This window comes from Athene cunicularia (assembly GCF_003259725.1).
Source record: "Athene cunicularia isolate RWA chromosome 3 unlocalized genomic scaffold, athCun1 chr3_part1, whole genome shotgun sequence".
In the NCBI taxonomy this organism is placed as follows: domain Eukaryota; kingdom Metazoa; phylum Chordata; class Aves; order Strigiformes; family Strigidae; genus Athene; species Athene cunicularia.
Genome location: NW_020799097.1, coordinates 1,123,016 through 1,123,842, shown reverse-complemented (window position 1 = coordinate 1,123,842; position 827 = coordinate 1,123,016).

The following is an 827-nucleotide window of genomic DNA, read 5'->3' as shown; positions in this document are numbered from 1 at the left end:
CCCCCCCCCCCCCAGCACCAGTATCCCATTAAAATAAATCCAATTGCACACGCCGAAGCAATAGTCTTATGATTCTACAGAACATTAAATCCAAAATTAATGATATTTTCTCTTCTTAACTCTTTTTCTCTTTTTTTTTTTTTCCCAGCTCTTCTCTTCCCACGCTTGGAAAAAAACATACGAGCCTCCCCATTTGTCAAAGCACTAAAATCCTTTCTATTAATTACAGAAAGTTGTTGTGGATTTTCTTCTCCCATATTTTTGTGTTGATCGAGAGTTGGACCAAGGCATCGCCCATGGGGACTAATTTTGACCCTTTTCACCCACGGGAATCTCTGGGATGGGCTCCGAGGGATGTTTAAATGCAGGCGGGGGGTGATGACAGGCTGTGTAAGTGCCCGTGTGCGTACGCAGAGCTGTGTCTTTTCCTGTGTGATGTTTCTCTCCTCGTGCCAGCCAGGCTGCTGCGTCAAATCCCCAGGAGCCCCATGGCCCGAGCGCATCCAGGCTGCGGTGACACGGCCTGAAGAAGGTGAATTTCCTTCCAGGTGTGCTCTGGGGACAGCGGGATTGGGGACAGCATGCCTTGGGGACAGTGGGATTTAGGGACAATGAGCTTTGGGGACAGGGTGATTTGGGGAAAAAATGATCTGGGGACAATGTGGTTTGAGGACAGCAAGCTTTGGGGACAATGAGCTTTGGGGACAGTGTGCTGGGGGACAGCATGTTTTGGGCCAGTATGCTTTGGGAACGGTGTCCTTTGGGGAAAGGTGATTTGGAGACAGTGTGATTTGGGAACAACGTGCTTTGGGGACAATGTGGTTTGG